General features: G+C 35.4%; 1 non-coding gene across 1 annotated transcript; it reads right to left on the bottom strand.

The window, feature by feature from the left end:
• Nucleotides 1–667: 667 nt before the first annotated feature.
• On the bottom strand, nt 668–739 carry TRNAW-CCA. Its single transcript has one exon. It is a non-coding gene; the product is annotated as a tRNA-Trp (tRNA).
• Nucleotides 740–860: the final 121 nt, after the last annotated feature.

Raw genomic sequence — 860 nt, 5'->3', positions numbered from 1 at the left:
AACTCTCCCAAAATAATGAAATTAAGAATTCTCGTAACTAAAATTTATACCGTTCTTTTCTCATAACTAAATCTTTTCTAATTGCAAAGGCTTGTAGTATATCACATCGACTTGATCAGTTATGTAAATATGGAGCAGAGACACATGGAGAATGTTATGAATGGTAGAAAGGGATGGTGGTAAGGTCAATCGATANNNTGCCATAGATTTAATCCAATTTGGAATTTCGAGGCGTGAAATATAGGTCTCAATTCAAAACTATATTTTTAACGCATAGTTTTGTCTAAAGGTTTCCAAAAATAAGTTGATGAATGCACAAACAAATGATAAAACATAAACCCAAAGTGAATTGAACACGCAACCTTCTAATGTGGAGTCAAACTCGCTATTACCAAAGTCTATGAATAGAATGAACCCTTCACCTAGAGTCAAGTTTCATACGTATATATGTTGATGCATGCACAAACAAACTATAGAACATGAATCTCGAACACGCAACCTCCTGATCTGGAGTTAGACGCATTACCATTCCGATCCCTTCACCTGGAGTCGAGAGTGTTCTCATGGTGAGTAGAATAAGAATAAAATAAAATAACTATTAATTCATTGATCACAAGTTTCTTCCATAAATACTACATTAATGAATGCAGAGACAAACTATAGAACATGAACCCGACGTGAATCGAACACGCAACCTTCTGATCTGGAGTCAGACGCGCTACCATTGCGCCATGGATCCCATAATTATATAGTTTACCAAAGTCTATGAATAGAATGAATCCTTCACCTAGAGCCAGGTATCATACATAAATATGTTGATGAATGCACAAACAAACTATAGAACATGAACCCGATATGAA

Source organism: Cucurbita maxima, unplaced genomic scaffold (genome assembly GCF_002738345.1).
Source record: "Cucurbita maxima cultivar Rimu unplaced genomic scaffold, Cmax_1.0 Cma_Scf00063, whole genome shotgun sequence".
NCBI classification, from domain to species: domain Eukaryota; kingdom Viridiplantae; phylum Streptophyta; class Magnoliopsida; order Cucurbitales; family Cucurbitaceae; genus Cucurbita; species Cucurbita maxima.
This window is presented reverse-complemented; position numbering and strand designations above follow the sequence as displayed.